Source organism: Trichechus manatus, unplaced genomic scaffold (genome assembly GCF_000243295.1).
Source record: "Trichechus manatus latirostris isolate Lorelei unplaced genomic scaffold, TriManLat1.0 scaffold00114, whole genome shotgun sequence".
Classification (NCBI taxonomy): Eukaryota; Metazoa; Chordata; class Mammalia; order Sirenia; family Trichechidae; genus Trichechus; species Trichechus manatus.
Genome location: NW_004444050.1, coordinates 3,555,630 through 3,562,785, shown reverse-complemented (window position 1 = coordinate 3,562,785; position 7,156 = coordinate 3,555,630).

Below are 7,156 nucleotides of genomic sequence, written 5' to 3'. Positions count from 1 at the left end.
AGAAGTTGGTTCAAATGGAGTCACTTCTTGCATGGCAGAGAGTCCAATGGCTTCCAGGTCAGAAGGCACTGCCAAGTGGACAACCCTTGCAGAGCACAGAGTCCTCTAAGGGAGTGGTTCCAGCCATCCATTAGCACGCTTTCCCTGCACCTCAGACCTTCGTGCATTGCTCTTGCTCAGTAATGGATGAAAACGTCCACGGTCCTCTAATAAGAGGAAATCTGTGGGAGGTTTGTTTGTTTGTTTGCTTGCTTGCTTGCTTGCTTGCTTGCTTGTTTTAAACTCAGTTCCTTGGCTTCTGTAGTTACTTGATCCTTTCTGCTGGATCTCTAGGTAGCATCAGAAATAGCATAAGAATTTGATTATATTTTTCTACTGGCTCCTTCTAGTAATACAAAATGAAGACATCTTATATTCCGATGGATCTGTATAAATATATGTATATAAAGGAAACAGTTGTTGTTGAGTCAGTCCCAGCTCATAGTGACCTCATGTGTATCAGAGTAGAAGTGTGCTCCACAGGATTTTCAATGACTTATTTTTTGCCAGGCCTTTCTTCCAAAGTGCCTCTGGGTGGATTTGAACATCCAGCCTTTTGGTTAGTAGCTGAGTATGTTAATAGTTTGTATCACCCAGAGACTCCCATCTAGGTGTAGATGTCACATATTGATGAAATCGATGAAAAATCTTAAGAATTCCTTTATTACTTCGTTATATATATGCATCAATGTTTAAAAAGAAAAGGAGACTCTGTATGTACATCCACCACATGTCTGTCAGTCTGTCATACTGTGGTGGCTTGTGTGTTGCTGTGATACTGGAAGCTATGTCACCAGTATTTCAAATACCAGTAGGGTCACCCATGGTGGGCAGGTTTCATCAGTGCTTCCAGACTAAGATGTTCATCTGTTTCAGGAGGTAACATATGATCAAGAACTCATGGTACTGAAGGAAGAAGTATAAGCTGCACTGAAGTCATTAGCAAAAAACAAGGCTCCAGGAATTGATGGAATATCAATTGAGATGTTTCAAAAAATGGATGCACCACCGGAGGTGATCACTTGTCTATGCCAAGAAATTTGGAAAACAGTTACCTGGCCAACCATCTGGGAAAGATCCATATTTGTACCCATTCCAAAGAAAGATGATCCAACAGCATGCAGAAATTATCAAACAATATAATTAATATCACACACAAGTAAAATTTTGCTGAAGATCATTCAAAAGTGGTTGCAGTTGTACATCGACAAGGAACTGCCAGAGTTCAAGCTGGATTCAGAAAAGGACATAGGATGAGGGATATCATTGCTGATGTCAGATGGATCTTGGCTGAAAGCAGAGACTACCAGAAAGATGTTTACCTGTGTTTTATTGACTATGCAAAGGCATTCCACTGTGTGGACCATAACAAATTATGGATAACACTGTTAAACATGGGAATTCCAGAACACTTAATTGTTCTCATGAGGAACCTGTACATAGAGGCAGTAGTTTGAACAGAGCAAGGGGATACTGCATCGTTTAAAGTCAGGAAAAGAGTGTGTCAGGGTTGTACCCTTTCACCATACTTATTCAAACTCTATGCTGAACAAATAATCTGAGACACTGGACTACATGAAGAAGAACGGGGCATCAAGATTGGAGGAAGACTCATTAACAAACTGCCTTATGCAGATGACACAATCTCGCTTGCTGAAAGTGAAGAGGACTTGAAGCACTTACTGATGAAGATCAAAGATTACAGCCTTCAGTATGGAATGCACCTCAACATAAAGAAAACAAAAATCCTCACAACTGGACCAATAAGCAACATCATGATAAATGGAGAAAAGACTGAAGTTGTCAAAGATTTCATTTTACTTGGATCCACAATCAACACCCATGGAAGCAGCAGTCAAGAAATCAAACGACACATTGCATTGGGCAAAAGATCTCTTTAAAGTGTTGAAAAGCAAAGATGTCACTTTAAAGTGTTGAAAAGCAAAGATATGCACCTGATCCAAGCCATGATATTTTCAGTCACCTCATATGCATATGAAAGCCGGACAATGAGTAAAGAAGACCAAAGAAGAATTGATGCCTTTGAAGTATGGTGTTGGCAAAGAATATTGACTGTACCATGGACTGCCAGAAGAACAAACTAATCTGTCTTACAAGAAGTACAGCCAGAATGCTCCTTAGAAGCAAGGATGACTAGACTTCGTCTCACATACTTTGGACATGTTATCAGGATGAACCAGTTAGTGGAGAAGGACATCTTGCTTAGTAAAGAAGAGGGTGAGTGAAAAAGGAGACCCTCAACAAGATGGATTGACACAGTGGCTGCAACAATGGGCTCAAGCATAACAATGATTGCGACAATGGTGCAGGACCAGGCAATGTCTCATTCTGTTGTACATCGGGTCACTATGAGCTGGAACCAACCTGTCAGCAGCTACCAATAACAACAACATATGTGTATAGATACATAGATGTACCCTTGAGAATAAAAGTCTTATTAATTCATGAATTAAGTTAATAGATTAATATTCACTGAATACCTTCAATGAGTCAAATATTGTGTAATTTCACTGGCTTAAATTTGTTATGCTGAAATAGGGTCTCAGGGCAGATATCTAAGCCAGATTTGGAAGTGGAATGCCTTCAAGGTCCAGAGAAATAATGTCAATGAGTAAGTCATGGCAGATAAAGACAAAATGTAAACAACTGGAATAGAGGGGCCTATGGCAGAGTGGCAAGTTATACTCCAGCTAATTCAAATATAATTGAAAAACATTCAAACATAATTAAAAAAAATAAAGAAACATCATCCATGCCTAAGAAATTGTGTTGGGATGGTCACAATTCAATCGGGGAGCCGGCTTGAGTTCTCTAAGTCATGACCATATAGGTCTATCCTTGGCATACTTGGAAGACTAGGTTAAGACTAAGGATTATTCTGCAATAGTGACCTACAAGCCAGCCTCATGGAAAAGACTCATTTGCTTCTCCCCAGAACCTATAGTAAGAGGCCACAGGGGATATAGCCATCTCTTAATTTCCCCAATAGCATTCCTAAAATGGAAGGATCTCTACCTAGAAGAAAGAGAGGATCAATGGTAGAGTATAGGAGGAGAGAAATAATTAGATGCTGTGGGACACTATGTACTTTGATTACCTTGCAGCCCTGCCCTGTAAAAAGAACAAGTCTCTGTAAGAGATGGAGATGCGGGTGGGGACAGAAGGCTGTACCTTTTGTTGTTAGTACTACAGTACATGGCAGAAGGTGAGGTTCAACCCCACTTTAGGGTTGTAACGTTTGTAGCAGAGCAAATGGCAGCTGGGCCAACAACATAGAATAAACGGAGTTAGTTCATTATTCAGTGTCCTGAGACCCCAGACACCAAAGGAATAGAAGCAGTAGATCTCGATAGGAGACAAAAACGGTCTGAAGGGTCATATACTTGTCTAGGTAAAGAAAATGGGGGATACCAAGGGTGGAAAAAATTATTCTTATTAGTTGCCAGCAAGTCGATTCCAAATCATGATCACCTCATGTGTACAGAGTAGAACTGCTCCAAGAGTTTTCAAGGCTGATTTTTCAGAAGCAGATTGCTAGGCCTGCCTTATGAGGCACCTCTGAGTGGGTTCGAACCACCAACCTTTCAGCTAGTAGTGGAGTGCTTAACTGTTTGTGCCACCCAGGGACTCCCAATGGAAAAAATAGACCAGCATATTCTGGATATTCATCAAGGTGTGTAGGAAATCCCATGGAGCCCCTTGACTCACAAGAGAGGGATCTCAAGAGGCATTGGGCTAAGGGGATTCAACTGGAGAGACTAAAGAGCAGCCCGTCTGGCCCCAACACAGTTTCACAAAGTGAGCAGTATTGGTGTTAATTTTAAAATATTCCAACCTGTCCTATAAAAAAAAAAAAAGCCTAGGCATATTTTTGAGCAGCATTTTCCCATGGCTGCGACTCAAGCAGCCTGAGAAATTATGTAGAAGCCAACAACACAAAGGAGAATTTTCAGGGGAGCCTCTGGGTGTCCCAGCTATAGCACACGCTTCGTAGTTTCAATATGACATTTCTATAAATGTAAGTAGGCATGAAATCAGATATTTCTAGCCATGAAATTTGTTGATTTATGATTTCCGTAGGGTCCCCCCTTCAGACAAGAACATGCCTAAGAACATCAGAACGTGGCCTGAAGGCTCTTCTGCCTGCCCTTGTAAAGAACCAGATAATTGGTTATTTCTCTCAGTGAGGCACAACTGGTTTGGATTTAACCGAAGATTGGGAATGGGTTTTGTCATTTGAAGGATGGCTGGCTCTTTTTGGCAATTCCCTCTTCCTCCAATGAGCAAGTGTCTCTCTTGGTTGCAATTTCTTTGGTAAACCTTCAGGCACACCTGACTGTTGGTCTCTCATGTGCCATGTACCTCCAAAGGAGACCCAAACTGATCGCTGCCCCTGCATCTGACAGATCATCAAAAGTCATGGTGTGTTTAAAAGCAAAAGCTTGCCATGATACTTTTAGAAGGGGGGGGGGTGACATGATTCAACAGGATGCATTGCCCAGAGACTTGGTGTCCTTCCCCGCACTCAACCACCTTTACGTGAATGAAAAGAAAAAGAAACTCAGTGAAAACTTGATCAAATCAATAAATTGGTTTTTAAAGACAAGAGAAACATACAAATGCCACAAGACTCCAAACTCCCATTCTAGATCATTCCCAAAAGCATATTAAATAAATTTGCATCATGCTGAAAAACTGGGCTTTCCATTTCTGTCCATTTGCTAGATCATCCTCAAGAGCCTTTCAATTTTTAGAACCTGATTTTATGACTTTTAATTTTGGGCTGCATCCTTGGAAATACAAAAAAAGAAAAAGAAAACTAAGATTTCAAATTTTTAGCCTTTCTGTTTTATGGGCAGTTGAACCCACCAAGGTGCTAAGAGAGATGGAGAGGGAGGCAGAACACTAAAGAGGTTACTCTAAATAGTTAATGTAAGGTGAACATCTTCTCTCCAACCCATAGCTTCTACTTTGTCCTCATGCACCAGATTTCACCCTTTACTGCTTTGGAATTTTATGTTCCTGCCTGTTAGTTTCCCCAACTATTACTTTTCTTGCTTCTGGGCTTTTGCATGTGCTTTCCCTTTACCTGAAACTGTCTTCCCACCTCCACCCTGCTGTCTAGCTAACATCTGCTCATCTTCCATAGATTGCTCCAATATCAACATTTTCCAGGAAGTATATTCAGAGCACTTCCACCTGAGATACTTGCCCATTCTGTGTGAACCTCAAACCCTTTACACTAATCCCCAAGGATGTCAGTTTTCATTAGTATTATAATATTCTGTTGACGTATGCAACTCTTCATTAAGCTGTGAGTGTCTAGAGGGCAGTGACTGTATCATGCTCTCTGTGGCAGTTCCTACTCAGCTAAGTCTCTGGCATTGCTGTTCTTATTGTAAGTTGCCATCAAGTTGGCTCTAACTCATGGTGAACCCCAACATGAAGTGTTGCCCTATTCTGTGCCATCTTCATTATCATTGGTATGTTCCAATCCATTGTTGTGTTCACTGTGTATTTTCAGTGCCTTCTAACCTAGAGGGCTAATCTTATAGCACTATTTTGGACTATATTCTGCTGTGCTCTGTAAGGTTTCCATTGACTAATTTTCAGAAGTAGGTTGCCAGGCCTTTTTTCCTAGTCTATCTTAGTCTGAAAACTCCACTAAAACCTGTTCATCGTGGGTAACCCTACTGGTATTTGAAACGCCGATGACATACTTTCCAAAAAGCCACCACAGTATGACGCAGTGATAGGCACTTGGTGGTCCGACATTATAAGAGGGTAGTATTTTTTTGGTGAATGAATAAATGAACAAGCAAGTGAGGCAATTAACTGACCCCTTTGCAACTACATAGGATGAGCTTATAAGCTTGTTCCATCCTAAATATCTAAAGATGAGTCTATGCTTATACATTTTTAAAGATGTGTAGTTCATTCCTCTCTCAGCTCCATTAGGAGTACAGAAATATGCTAATGTGAGAAGGATGCTTAAGGTCATCCTGTCTGATGAGAGATATTCATCTAGGTTGGAGAGAAAATGTCCTATTTTGGGCAGTGTCTCAGCAATAGGTGGGACTCAGAAGTAAGAGATACAGGAGTGATAGTCTAAGAAGTTGGGCAGGAATGTACTCACTCTGAAATTCCCCTGCAGGATTCTTTTTTTTTTGTTGTTCCCATACAAAAATTTATACATACATTGTTATGTGACTCTAATTCCTCTTCCCATACTGTGACAGCACACTCGCACTTTCCACCCCTGATTCCCCATGTCCATTCAACCAGCTCCTAACCCTCTCTGCCCTCCCATCTCACCTCTGGACAGAAGCTGCCCGTTTAGTCTCTTGTATCTGCTTGAGCGAAGAGGCACACTCCTCACGAGTATCACTTTCTGTCCCATAGTCTAGTCCAATCCCTGTCTGAAGAGTTGGCCTCTGAAATTGTTTTAGTTCTGGGCTGATAGAGAATCCAGGGGCCATGCTTTCTGGGGTTCCTCCAGTCTCAGTCAGACCATTAAGTCTGGTCTTCTTACTAGAATTTTAGTTCTGCACCCAACTTTTCTCCTGCTTCATGCTGCATAATCAAGTCTCTGGTTTATGTGGCCCTTTCTGTCTCTTGGGCTAATACTTTCCTTGCATCTTTGGTGTTCTTCATCCTCCTTTACTCCAGGTGGTTGGGACCTATTGATGCATCTTAGATGGCCACTTGCAAGCTTTTAAGACCCCAGACGCCATCCACCAAAGTAGGATGCAGAACATTTTCTTAATAAGCTTTGTTATGCCAATTGACCTAGATGTCCCCTGAAACCATGGTCCCCAGACCCATACCCCTGCTACTCTGTCCCTCAAAGTGTTTGATTGTATTCAGGAAACTTCTTAGCTTTGGTTTAGTACAGTTTGTGCTGACTTCCCCATAGTGTGTGCTGTCCTTCCCTTCACCTAAGATAACTCTTATCTACTGTCTAGTTAGTAAATAACCTTCCCCCTCCCTCCCAACCCTTGTAACTATCAAAGAGTGTTTTCTTCTGTGTTTAAACCTTTTCTTGAGTTCTTATAATAGTGGTCTTATACAATATTTGTCCTTCTGTGACTGACTA